The sequence below is a fragment of the Urocitellus parryii genome, chromosome 8, assembly GCF_045843805.1.
Source record: "Urocitellus parryii isolate mUroPar1 chromosome 8, mUroPar1.hap1, whole genome shotgun sequence".
Taxonomy (NCBI): domain Eukaryota; kingdom Metazoa; phylum Chordata; class Mammalia; order Rodentia; family Sciuridae; genus Urocitellus; species Urocitellus parryii.
In genome coordinates this window covers 154119413-154132359 of record NC_135538.1, presented here as the reverse complement: position 1 = coordinate 154132359, position 12947 = coordinate 154119413, and the positions used below count along the sequence as shown (strand labels likewise).

General features: G+C 49.0%; 6 non-coding genes across 6 annotated transcripts; 4 read left to right on the top strand and 2 right to left on the bottom strand.

Moving 5' to 3' along the window:
* Nucleotides 1-74, bottom strand: Trnai-aau (transfer RNA isoleucine (anticodon AAU)). The gene has a single exon. It is a non-coding gene; the product is annotated as a tRNA-Ile (tRNA).
* Nucleotides 75-751: 677 nt separating this feature from the next.
* On the top strand, nucleotides 752-825 carry Trnat-agu (transfer RNA threonine (anticodon AGU)). Its single transcript has one exon. It is a non-coding gene; the product is annotated as a tRNA-Thr (tRNA).
* A 2220-nt stretch (nucleotides 826-3045) lies between these two features.
* Trnav-aac (transfer RNA valine (anticodon AAC)) lies at nucleotides 3046-3118 on the top strand. The gene has a single exon. It is a non-coding gene; the product is annotated as a tRNA-Val (tRNA).
* A 4466-nt stretch (nucleotides 3119-7584) lies between these two features.
* Nucleotides 7585-7666, top strand: Trnas-cga (transfer RNA serine (anticodon CGA)). Its single transcript has one exon. It is a non-coding gene; the product is annotated as a tRNA-Ser (tRNA).
* A 654-nt stretch (nucleotides 7667-8320) lies between these two features.
* Trnar-acg (transfer RNA arginine (anticodon ACG)) lies at nucleotides 8321-8393 on the top strand. Its single transcript has one exon. It is a non-coding gene; the product is annotated as a tRNA-Arg (tRNA).
* A 650-nt stretch (nucleotides 8394-9043) lies between these two features.
* On the bottom strand, nucleotides 9044-9117 carry Trnai-aau (transfer RNA isoleucine (anticodon AAU)). The gene has a single exon. It is a non-coding gene; the product is annotated as a tRNA-Ile (tRNA).
* Between the last annotated feature and the right edge of the window lie 3830 nt (nucleotides 9118-12947).

Below are 12947 nucleotides of genomic sequence, written 5' to 3'. Positions count from 1 at the left end.
TGGCCCGTACGGGGATCGAACCCGCGACCTTGGCGTTATTAGCACCACGCTCTAACCAACTGAGCTAACCGGCCACAGCTTCCACGCTTTTTTCCTCCTGAATTACAAACTACTCCCCAACAGTGCCGTGGCGCAGAGCCAGGTCTTCAGAAGCCGCAGCCACCTGCTTCTTTTGCTCCTTCTTTTGCAGAGGTCCCGGAGAGCCCTACTTTAACCTTTGGGGATTGCCCCGCGCGGCCTAGCTCGGCGCCGGCCTTCCGCAGGCGGCTCCTCCTTCCGCAGTGGGGCGGGCGGCGGACCGCCAGAGGCGGGCGCCGGTGCCTGGAGGTCGGCGGGTGGGGTCAGACAGAGCGCTGACAGGTGCACCTCACCTCCCCAGTCCTTGAAGCATCCCGGTGTCAGATGCGAAGCTCTGAGGAGAGCCCTCCTTCTCCACATCGGAGAAGAGCGCAGGCGAGCTGAAACACAGGGATTCGTCTTTCCTTTGGGGTTCAGCAAATGCCCCTGCCTGGCAACAGAGGAGGGTGGTCCAGTGTCCATGCCGGAGCGTGACTCCTCCCCAGGGAGGTAGTCGTTCCAATCTCTTCTCCATATCCCCCTTTAGAAACAAGCTCTCTTTGGATTTTGACGGCGGTATTTACCCCTTTTTGTTTTCGAATGATCTGACGAATTAATTTCCAGAAGTGACATCATTTACAAAAGTCTGAAATCATATTCAAATCCTGCATAACGGAAAGAGGCCCTCGGGGCTGGCTCCGTGGCTTAGCTGGTTAAAGCGCCTGTCTAGTAAACAGGAGATCCTGGGTTCAAATCCCAGCGGGGCCTTCCGGTTCCTTGTGCTTTTGGAAATTCCACTTCCAACGAATCTTCTCCTGGCTCTTTTCCGGTGGATCTAAAAGTTGACTTTGGGCGCTGGTGTGGATACACTTTAGCGATTTGATGTGAATATCACGGGAAACTTGTCAGCTCCAGGTGAGGTGATTGGACGGTGGACTGCCTGTACGGATCTTGTCTGCTTGTCTGGAGCTGACAGTTCAAAATAATCCCCAAGTGAAATCTCCCTCGAATCTCAAGTGTGTAGGTCCATCTCCACCTGGGTCACAGCACAGCACCCCGAACTGCACCCCGAACTGAACTCTTCAACAGTCTTGTTAGAAACCCTGGTTAAGCTTGACCTCCTCTCCTTTCCCTCCACCTCAAATCCTCACAAAGTCCTGCTGCAACTTTCTGGGGGAGTCTCCTCCCTCCTCCCTATTTGAGTCCCCGCTTATCTTCTTCATCTCCATCTGAAACGACCCACTTTGTTCTTCCCCTGTCTTCAGCCTCGGTGGTCTAAATCCACTCTCAGCACAGCTAAGATGCTAACCTACCATACAAGACATCTTCCTAGGGGTCAGCTCCTGCTCTCGGCCACCTCCATATGTAAGCCCGTTTCCCTTCTCAGTGCTACTCCAGTTTTATGTGGCCTTTTCACTCTTTCAGTGCAAAATACTTTCTGGCTATAATGGTACTTTTACTTTAAAATGGGAGTTACTTTATGTATCCTAATATCTGGGATTTTTTAATTACCTTTTTTGCTTCTGATTTCTACTTTAATTCTGTTGTTGTTACAAATCAGATTTTTGAAAGAATTTTAATTCTTTAATTTTTATCCAGTCTTTCTCTATGGCTCTATTTTGGTGATTTTCCCTTGTGCACTTGACAATAGTGTGCATTCTGTAGTGTTGGTTATGACGCTCTAGACGCTGATTAGATAGAGTTTCCTGGGTGTCTATCACAGCCAACTTCCTCTTCTCTTCCCATTGCTCACCAATTAGTCAGAGGTGTCTTTAAACTCGCCAACCATGATTGTGGGTTGCTATTTTCTATTTTGTTGTTTTAGTCTCTCAATTGGCTTGATATAAAATCAATATTTCTTCCTGATGAACTGATCATTTTGTCATTATGTACTATCCCTCTTTATCTCTGGCCTTTGGCTGTGCAGTCTACTGTCTGATATTGATATATCTACATCAGTTTTTCATGATTGGTGTTTTTACAACCCATCACTGCTTTTAACCTACTTGTGTTCTTATTTTCAGCTTGCATTGCCTCTTTATTTTTTTAGTATTTTACTACCTAATCTGACAACATTTTTTAATGCCTTATCCCATTTACATTTGATGCAATTATTTATATGATTGGATTTAAATCCATCATTGTATTGTTTGTTTTCTATTTGACTTACCTGTTCTTTGTTCCTTCTGCCTTCTGTAATATAAATTATCAAATTTATATTATTAAATATAAATTAATATTTATTCAACTATTAGTTCAATAAATTAATATTTATTGTTCAATTTAAATTTTTTAACCTAAAATGTAATCTTTTCTCTCCAGCTGTTTTTAAGATGTCTTTATCTTTGACTTAAGCCATTTCAATGTGGCTGTGAATAATTATAGATTTCTTTATGTTAATCTTGGTGTTTACTGAGTTGAATCTTCAGTGGGATGTCACATTTTTTCACAGACCTGTGCATTTTAATGTATGTCAATCACACCTTGATAAAAACAAAAGCTCTTCAGAGATGGAGAGGTTTATCCCTAACCTCTCCAATTTCTCTCATCATTTTCAGGTTAACATATACCTCCCTCTCTTTAGAAGACCATCCCTTCTTCCCCTATGCACCCTATACATTCCCATTTCTTTCCGTTCACACGTCCCCAGTCTAATTTCTTTCTGTTCGGAGCTTAAATATTTGAATTGCTCCCAAAGATCATGGCCACTCCACTCGGTTCCCAGGGGCGAAATCCCCTTTCCAAGCTGCCTGCAACCACCGCAGGGGGCTGCCGTGAACACCAGGAACTTGAGAGTGGTTCATTCGGCGAATGGGTCTCTGCTGCTAAATACCGGTCCCTGGCGAATGTTCTCCTTTCACCAAGTCGAAAACGAGAGGGGGCAGCAGCGCTGTGAGCAGAAATTTTTCTGCAAGGAAAACAGTTTCTGGACCCAGCCAGGGAGCAAAGAATATTCATTTGCCTTCAGAAAAGCCTCCCGAGCAGCTCGTTTCCGTAGTGTAGTGGTTGTCACGTTCGCCTAACACGCGAAAGGTCCCCGGTTCGAAACCGGGCGGAAACAGCGGTCGCCGTCCTTTTGCTGTGTTCGCCGCGCGCCCCCGGATCCTACTCCGACCACGCGTCCCTCTGGCGGACGCCCACGCGCTTTGGAGCTGTGGAGGTTCCACCTGGAGACGCGGATTCCCAGCGGCGGGCCGAGGAAGTCCAACGGGAAGAGCGGACAGAAAGGAACTGGCCTCGGAGGGCAGCCCAGCCCCGTGAAGGACCGCGTTCCCCGGGCCGGGCGCCTGTCTCCGGTCCCGAGAGCCGCGCTGAGCGCGGGCCTGGTCTCGCGGTGGAGCCAAGCCCGCCGCCGCCGGACCGCGGCCTCCTCTGAGGTCCCGAGAGAAAGGAGGGCGCCCGGCCCTTTGTGAAATCGGTCTAATACCTGCAGGACTTGTCGAGAACAAGAAAGGAAAGGGGCAGAGTTCAAACGGTAGCCAACTTGTCTCGTCACCAGTTTTGCTAAAAATGACGTCCTCCTTCTGGAGGGCGACACACCCCCCTGACCACACCCAGGGAACTCGTTCTTCCTCTCCACTCTGCTCCGGCGCCGAGGGACCGCGGCTGGAGACTGCGACCTGCCGTGCGCAGCCGGGACGCAGCCTGCGAGGCCACCCGCTCCGGCCCGGTGTCGGTGGACTGTGACACCGAGAGCTCTCCCCACCCGCGGAAGGAAATGCGGACCTCAGACCCGGTACTGCGACCTGAGAGAGAAGAAGGCAGAAAACAACACTAAGAGCGTGGAAACACCGCACGTTTCACGGTCGTCGCGTTCGGCAACACCCGTGTGTGTGCGTGAGCGCCTCTGCGCCGCAGGCGGCCCTCTGCCAGGTGTTGCGGGCTGTGCCCCAGCTGATGGGTGGGGTCGCTCTCAGAGGTCTCCTCTTCCAGGTGAAAAGCACGGCCCTTGCCTTTGCCTACTCGTCTCTTACTCATGGAGAGATCTCAGCTTCATTACTGAGAACTTTCCTCCTTAAACTCCCTCGTGACAAGTCCCAGATTCCTGGTGGCACCACGGGCTCCCTTCTCTTGCACAGCCTGCAGTATCAGTGCGATTACCAGATTCCTGTCCGTCTCCCACGACAAGAGGGGCAGGGGCAGGGTCTGTTCTCCTTCATCAATGAATCCACAGTGCTTACAACCTACCAGACGCTTACTGGATTCGGGCTGAGCATAAAACAGCCCTTACCATGACTCTCTGGGAAAAAATGTATTTTCTTAATTTTAAATGGAGACCTGGAGGCTTCAGGGGTAACGGACCTCACCAACATGTGGCGCTAGTATGTGAGATGTCATTCAAAGGGTATTCCTGGCTCCACAGCACTTAGTCTTCTGTAGTATCCGGTTGGATATGGATGGACTTTCAAATTCCCAAAACCCATATCTCTGAAGTTTACATACCATGCTGTTGAAACTAATAATGGGAAAGAAGTCACCAGAACTCTACTAATAATTACCATTTAATACTAGCTATTAAATCAATTATTTAAGATCTTTCATAAATAAACTAACAAGTCTAAGTGGTGAGTACAATTGTTGTTTACAGTCATTAACCTGTTTTACAGATGCAGAAGCTGAGGAAAGGCTAAATAAGTTAAATAACTTGCCCCTGGTCACACAATTGTAGAAATTGGAACCAATACTTATACCCATGTGTGTCAGACTAAAGTGTTCCTCTCTATTGCAGTTTTCTGAGAGAAGAAAGGATCTATTAAAAGACACTGGTAGTTAGAGAGTGAGGCTAAGCAACCATTTAAAGATGATTTTGACATGGTAGGGAGAAGTAGTGTCATCCATCTGCCAGACACTTTTGGGTTCCATAAATCTAGCATTAAACACAACCCCCGCCCTCCTAGAGTTTGCATTCTCATAGGGAAGACAGACAATACTCAAAAGAGATAACTTATATAGTGTGTTTAAAAGATGATTGTAAGTGGTGAGGAGAAAAAATAAAGAATGAGGAGGAAAAATCCTGGAGTGGGAGGAGTTTCTCGTTTTTTAATGTAATGTTTGGGGTGTAATTCACCACTGAGATGATATTGAAGACGAGGCCTGGTGTAGGTAAGGAGCTGATCACACACTTATTAAAATAAGACACAGCTGTCCTGGGGAGGGTGGGACAGCAGGGGCCTGGTAAAGGAGACCGACAAGAAATAGGTGAGGAAAGAGAAGGAATGGGGGACACAACTGAGTGCAGCAGAAGAGGAGGCCCTGAAACACACCTGCACACGCAGTGAGCTGGTCTTTGGCAAAGGAGCAAAGGCAACACAATGGAGCAAAGACCATTTGTCTTTTCTACAAATGGTGCTGGAAAACCTGGACATCCACATGCAAAAAATAAATGAATCCAAACACTAACCTTACACCATTCACAAAAACAACTCAAATAGATCATGAACTTAAATGTCAAAGGCAAAACTACAGAACTCCTAGAAGATTACAGGAAAAAACCTTGATGGCATGACTTGTGGAGGAAATAAATAATTGGTAAGCTCATTAACTTTAAAAATTTCTGCTGAACTAAAAACAACATCAAGAGAAGACAAGCCATAGAAGATAAGCAAGGCATCTCAAACAAAAGACTGTGGCTCAAACTATACAAAGAACCTTAAAAACACAAAAATAAAAACAGACAAACCAACTAAAAATGGGTCAAAAATCTTAACAGACATCTCATTAAAGTGATATACAAAATTCGAATTAGCATGTGAATATCATACATCATCAAGGAAATGCAAGATAAAACAATGAGATACCACTACATACCTATCAGGACCACCAAAAATAGAACAATGACACCAACAGCTGACAAGGATGTGGAGCAACAGGAACTCATTCATTGCTTGGGGGGATGCAGAATTGTTAGAGCCACTTTGGAAGACGGTCGGACAATTTCTTACAAAACTAAACATACATTTACCATACAATCCAGCAATCACACTCCTTGGCCTCTAACCAAAGGAGCTAAAAACACAGCTGCACATATGCCTGTATACACGTTTATAGCAGCTTTACAATCACCAACAGCTGTCATTCAGTAGGCAAATGGATACAGTGGAATATTATTCACCACAACATGCAATGAGCCCTCAAACCATGAAAAGCTGTTGAAGAAGGTTTAATGTACATCACTAAGTGGAAGACAATGGGAATTTTACCTAAAGTCAGGTAAAGAACGAGTCACAAGAAGAAGAAGGACTAAAAGCTGCTGCTGTGACTGGGAATCAGCGTTAGCTTTTGCAAGTCACTGGTCCCCTCCACAAGAGCACAGGACACAGCTTCTCTACAGAGGATGAGGCAGGGATGGGGTAATGGTAGATGTTCATAGAAGCCACTTTTGATTGCTTTAATTTTCTCAGTGAAACAGGGAGCAAAGTCATCAATTGAACATGAAGATGAGAGAGGAGGGGTTGGGCTTTGAGCTTAGGGAAGGTCATAAATAGGCAGGAGTGGGGTGGGATGATCTAGTGTCTTAGGGTACAGTGATGTGTCAGCCCTGAAAACTATTTGAGAGACACTGTCCTGAATTAAAGTGAGACCACTCAGCCAATTGTGTGCTTTCTCTGGCCATCAGAAGTACAGATGGTCAGAGAAGTACAGATGCAGAGGCAAGGGAGTCGAGTGAGGCTAGGCAGTGACTCTGGCATGTGCCAGGTGAGGGAGAAGAGAGGACATTGGTAGGAGGGTGGAACAGGGAAAAAATGATTGAGTCTGTGGATATTTGTTCAAGCAACAGATACATGTTCAAGTAACAAAGCTGCACTGTGCACCAAATAAGTTTTCCATGCCTCGCAAGTCAGAAAGTAAAGACAAGTGAAGATTAAGACACTGGTGCATATCCCAGGAGCTCTTGCTTGAAAGGGAGAGAGAACTACACAAAAGGTGACAAATACAGAAATGGAGGTGGAAACTGGGGTGGAAACCTTAGGGAGGGAGAGAGGCAAGAAGTGCCAATAAGAGACTGCCTAAAAGTGTGAGTCTCAGCCGACTATGTCTCAGGAGCAAGAGAGAATGTGGGAAAGACTGGTGGAGATGGAGCAGGGAGCCGCAGAGCTGCCACCAGCCAGGAGCAGAAGCAGCTTAGCCGCTAGGGACCCTACAGTGCAGAGATTACTACATTTATCTGGTCCTCTAGCAGTTCCCGGCGTCAACGGTGGATTTATTTACCACTAGATAATGGGTTCTATTATAGAAGGATTCTTGCTTGTTTTGCAATCATTATTTCTACAGTGACTGACACACCGCAGGCCAACAGAATAGATCGCAAATGTGGTAGAAAGTCAGTCTGCTGCTTTTTTTTAATATGTGTGTTGTTGTTGGTGGTGGTGGTGGTTGCTGTGACCTAAGGTGCGTGGAACTGGGCTTCGACGATAGAAGACTCTTGGAAAAGAGTGTCCCGTGGATGTTGTCTGATCCCGTCCATGCTACATGGCAAACGGTTTATGGTGGTCTTCAGAGTAATGTGTACAGCCCACAGCGGCAGGGGCTGTGATGGCCGAGTGGTTAAGGCGTTGGACTCGAAATCCAATGGGGAATCCCCGCGTAGGTTCAAATCCTGCTCACAGCGGTTGCGTTTTCTCTCGACTCTCCTCTTGTAGGACTGTGTAATTCTCACCTCCTGGCAGCAGCCTTTACGTTTGTCCCCTGTCCAAGAGGTACCGGCGGCCTCGGTAACCGGGGCAACGGCCTGCGTCTGGCTTCTATCTTTTCAAACCGTGGAACTCGTCTCCTGAACAGGCACTACATACATTTTTAGCCATTTTTGCTTTAGCAAATTTTAAGTCGATTTTACACTTTAGTAAATGCGTTCCTGATTTGAGTTTTTATGTCAAATGTAATTCTTAAAATGGATAATACTTCTATTCAGTTGTATTCCTATATGTTTTTCAAAACAAATGTCCGCGCGCCTCCAGCTGCCCACGGAGGTACAGTACCGACTCACAGGGAGCTGCCCACGGTGAGGGGCACGGTTTTGTTTTTTTAAACAGGAAGAAAAGACTCTGATTGAAGTCTCCCGGAATGACTGCCACACGCCATTTAAAAATAACACGGACGGTTCACTACCGGTCATTTTTCAATAGACATTTTTATGCGGGTGTACATTATCCAGAAACACCCGAGACGAACGTGCTTCTCCCGCACCGTTCGGGGTCGTGCTTTGCCGTGTCCGAAGAGCCGCGGGGGACACGAGGGGCTCTTCACTGCGAGGGCCCAACGCCGCGGGCCAGTGGCGCAATGGATAACGCGTCTGACTACGGATCAGAAGATTCCAGGTTCGACTCCTGGCTGGCTCGTCGGTCCGTTTTGCTGTCGACCAACTCGAGACTTGTTGCGTCTCTTCCCGTCTCTAGAACGGAGGCAGGGAGGGGAAGGGCCCTGGAGGAAAAGAAAGCGGGGCTCCTACCCGCCTAGCCTCCGCGGGACAGCGGAGGGACGCGCCTCGTCCCCACGGCCAGCTCACGACCTCGGAGTAACTGACGGACTCAGAAAAAAACTTTCTCTTCTCTCTCTCTCTGGTTTTTTTTTTTTTTTTTTTGGTGATAAAGAGTGAAGGACCGAACAGCCGGGAAGGCCGGAGAGGCGCCTGTCTGCTCGGCTGCGCATGCGCTGCGGTCGCCCCTGGGTGGGCTGCGTGGAAAGCGAGCGCGACGCGCATCCACGTTCCAACAGCCTTGAGCCCTCCCGGCGAGCGAGACCACGACGTGGATGCGCCTTTCTTTTGCTCCGCGGCTCCTTCCCCTCGCTCACCAGGAGGGCTCAAGGCTGTTGGAACCTGGGAAGGTCCGGCACCGAGGGCCGAGTCACAGCGGCTCTGAAGTTACGACTTTCAATTCCTCCGACGTTCCCAAGGTCCTCCATAAATTTTCCCTAAAGCTGTAATTTGGGTGGCCTCCCCTCACGCTCAAACTTGGAGAGGTCTAAACCGGTGAAGAACAAAACGTCATGGCCCGTACGGGGATCGAACCCGCGACCTTGGCGTTATTAGCACCACGCTCTAACCAACTGAGCTAACCGGCCGGAGGTGGGAGGCGGGGTTTGGGGGAAAGTGGCGTCTCAACTCCTCAACGTTTCAAGGTTTCTGAGAATAAACAGATTCCTCTCAGCCTTTCCAAAGAGACCTTTCAAATCCATGTCCGTAGGCTTTCTCGTCCCGAGATTCAAACTGGAAACCACGGAGTCGGTGGGGCGGAAGCCGAGTCGGGTCTCCCGGGAGGCAGCGGTTCAGTGTTCGCTGTGGGCTCGGAGAGGCGCGTCCGGGCGCCGGCGGCCAACTGCCAGCTGCGGTCTGACGACTCGTGGCCGATCCGCCGCCCAGGGCCCCGTGAGGGGGAGCCTGACCTCGGGATGCCCCGCCGCTCGCCGGGTGCCCCTCAAACCCGCCCGCGGGGCACGGGGAGCCGAGTCGGCGCGACCCGGGTGTGGACCCGAAGGAAGGAGACCCCTCTCCACGGCCCGGGCTTGTGTCAGCGCCTGGTGATTCCCGAGCTCCGCGGCCTTCGGACGCCCCGCGATTGTTCAAGGAAGGAGCTGACCCAACAGAACAGCCAAAGTGATATCCGTGTCCATCCCCACGCTGACCGCGGTCCAAGGGGCGAGGGTGGACTCGGGGACTAAGACGGTGTCACCGGCTCTGACCTGGCGTTCCTCTAGCCTTCAGAGCCCCCTCCTGGGGCTGCCAGTGCACCCGCCTGAGAGGAAGCGGTCGGCCCGACGGGGTCTGTGGAGCCCTGGTCCCCGACAGCCTCCGCGGAAGGAGCTCGCTCCTGCACCTTCAACTTGGAGAGCGTCACCTCCCTCCTCGCTCAGGTACCTGGGGTTCCTGCCCCCACTCGGCCTTGAGGGGGTGGCCAGGGCCCATCTCGCTGCCGGGCTACGCAGCACCCAGCTCAAGCCCTGCTGCGGGAGCCCTGCACCCATTCACGTTAATTACAAAATAATACTAATTAACAATATGTTTTACTTTACTCCAGTATACATACGTGTGTGTGTGTGTGTGCATATATGTCACACGTAACCTTGATAAATATTACTAAAGTTCAATTTTGCTTAAGATATTATCTCTTGCTGCCCAGTAAAATGACTAATCAGACCCTGAGACTATTCCTGAAGCTGCAAACAACTAAAGATTTGAAAAATGAGAGAAGTTTCTTAGAAAATTCAAGATGCTGGCAGCAAAGACTGTTCCTATCAGAATCTAAGTGAAGGCAGAAACAAAGAGAGTTAAGCAGAGAATTAAAGATACTTAGACCTTGGCTCCTCTTATTTTTTTAGTTTTATTTATAAATTATTCAGCAGTGCTTGAGTTGGAATCCAGGACCTACCGCCTGCTAAGCAAAGGCTCTGTCTCTGAGCCACACCGCCCTACTTTGTCAATGTCTTCCACAACATCCACATTCACACCAAATAAGGCAGTGTTTTTCTTGTTTTCCCTCAAGGAACAACTGGAAGCTGTAGAGGCACCAAGTGTATGGAGGAGAGGATATAAGAAGGTCTTGTTCATGATAGTGGTAAATGTATGCAGCCCCCTGTACAAAAGGCACTGTGGACCTAAGAGTGTAGCTTAGTTTGCACCAAATAGCAATGTGAAAGCCAATGGGTATGAAAAGGGGAGACAACTGCAAAACCCAGCATTGCACGAGGGACCTGAGGATCTTGCATCTGAGGTGCCCCACCTGAGCTACTTAAGCCTGCTCTCAGGCTGGATTTTTTTCTCACCACTTCCCTTAAATACTTTTATTTTATTATTTTTTTATGTTACATTTCAGAAAACATAAAAAAAAATCTTGTCCTTTTTTTTTTTGCCCTTTTCAAGAATAATTATACAAAGTAAAAATAATTTTAAAAATCAGACAGTGGGGAAATCAACCCAAATTTTCCTGAATATATCAGAAAGAATGAAAAAAAAATAAGTGATAAAGGCTCGTAAGGATATGAACTGTGCAACCATATTGGGTTCAGTGATCCAAAGCTCCTTTCTAGTGGCAGGATTCCTCAGAGCTTGGATTCCTAACTGCTCTATATTGGCTAAGCCTCTCTATGAGGCCAGGGGCCCACTCTCTAAACCCCTATTGCACTCGGTTACAGATCCCTTCACCAGGCTCCAGCAGGCCCTCCTCCAGGCCTCTGCTCTCCATCTCCCTGAGCTCAAATGCCATTTCACCTTTAGGTGCCTGAAAAGCAGGGATTTGCTCCGGGGGTCCTCAACCTCTGCCCCTGTGGTTTATCTATTGAAGGCTCCTGACCCTTTGGGGATGGGTCCCTGGCCTATGAGTGTTGGCCGCAGCCTCTCCACTCATTAACGAGTCAAAGAAGCTCACCTCTGGGGCCCCACTCGCCATCCTGGCTCTCCATCACCTAAAGAAACTCCCCACCTACCAGGGCTTACCTTCCTTACCCACTGTGGCCTGTTATCTCTACAGTTTCCCTGGTGAAAGATCCCAGTCTTACTTTCCACTCGTGCTCACCTTTAAACCCTGCTACCCTCCTCCCCGCTCCTCAGGACCCTTCCACCTCTTCTCCCCTTACCCGTGGCATGCACTGAAACTCTGGGGGCGCTTCTTCCACACCCCTCCCACACACAGGAAGGCCCCTGCTCCAGGCAACATACACATGCTTCACAGAGGGCTTCTCCTTCCTCCAGGAGGGAGTCCGTGGGGCAGGCTATGTCTCTCTAACCTCCCTTGTGGAAGTGGCTCCCTCCCCAATAACACATCCAATCAGCAGGCTGAACTGGTTGCCCCCATCAGAGCCTTCACTTTGGCCAAGGGAGCCTCAACCCTCAACCCTCAACGACTACACTGACTCCAAATAGGCTCTCCACATACTTCTCTCCCACTCGGCTCTTTGGAAGGAGCGTGGATTCCTTACCACCAAGGGAACCTCAATGACTAATGCCCCCTTTATCTCCCATCTCTTCCAGGCCTCAAAGCTTCCCACCACCATTAGAATCTCACATTGTAAATCCCATCAGACAGACACCTCCTTTGTAACACTCTCCAAACAACAAGGCAGACTCTAAGGCGAGGGCCACTGCCCTCCAACAGTCCTGCTGGACTCTTCCCCACCTGACACTCAACAGATGCTCACCTTCCTTCACCACCTCTTTCACCCTAACACCACATCTTTAAAACAGTTTCTCACTTTCCACCTTAAACTCTCTCCAGAGGGCCTACAATTTCTCTTTACCCTCGCTGCCTCCGGTGAAATCTGCCAAAAAACAGTGCCACTTCCCTTTACACCAGGCAGGAGGACATCTCCCTTGCTCTGATTGGCAGCCGGATTTCACCCATATGCCCCGGGTCAGGCTGTACAGATTTCTCTTAGTACTTGTTGAATGGTCCTGAATTTACTTCCCGTGTTTCACAGTCTGTAGCTAAGGCACGCAACATCTCCTGGCATTCTCATATCCCCTACCATCCCAGTCCTCTGGAAAGGCGGAACGAACCAACCGGGCCTTGAAGAACACTCTCACTAAACTATCCCCGGAATGACCTTTAGATTGGACTAAACTCCTTCCTTGGCTCTTCTTACATTACAAACCCTCCCAAAGAAGCCACTCAACATCTCCCCTTTTGAGCGTCCGTGTGGACAGCCTATCTCCCTCTCAGCTCACCACCCTCTGATTCTCACCACTCCCTCAAACCAACCCAACCCCTGGCTCCTCATCTTTTCTGGCCCCTTCTTGCATACAAGAGGAACCTTCTTTGGCAACACAGTGATGCTATTCTGACAAAACCTAGTGCTGCCTCTTCCCCCTCTCCCACTCAGTCTCCTGGTGATCTGGTACTTTTTAACCCCCTCAATAGGCCTTCCTCCTCCTCTCAACTCTCCGCAAAATGGACTGGGCC